This window comes from Penaeus monodon, chromosome 21 (genome assembly GCF_015228065.2).
Source record: "Penaeus monodon isolate SGIC_2016 chromosome 21, NSTDA_Pmon_1, whole genome shotgun sequence".
Lineage (NCBI taxonomy): Eukaryota > Metazoa > Arthropoda > Malacostraca > Decapoda > Penaeidae > Penaeus > Penaeus monodon.
Window position 1 is genome coordinate 24,665,607 of NC_051406.1, and position 375 is coordinate 24,665,981.

Below are 375 nucleotides of genomic sequence, written 5' to 3' on the forward strand. Positions count from 1 at the left end.
TGGACTCTATTTCTGATAGTTGACTATTTTTACTACATTATTTAATGAAAGGAAAAATAGAAAGAAGCAAAAATGAGTTATTGTGCATCGTGAAGTTCTCTCGTCCCCGGGGAACACACGCTCATCCCGCCCCCGCCCCCCTTGCAACTCCCCCTCGTAGGTCAGGGCGAGACGCGAGTGGGAGTAGGTAAGAATGAGCAGACGAGAGCGAGTAGGCAAGATTTAGCAAGCTAGATTAAGCAAGCAAGCAGGTGTGACGCCTTTTTAACACTTCCATTGTCTCTCCCGCAGGTGGTGAAGTGCCCAGCCTCATAAAAAGTCTTCCGGTGCTGCTTCCCCCTCCCCCCCCGCCCCGTCCGGCTGCTGTACAAGTGT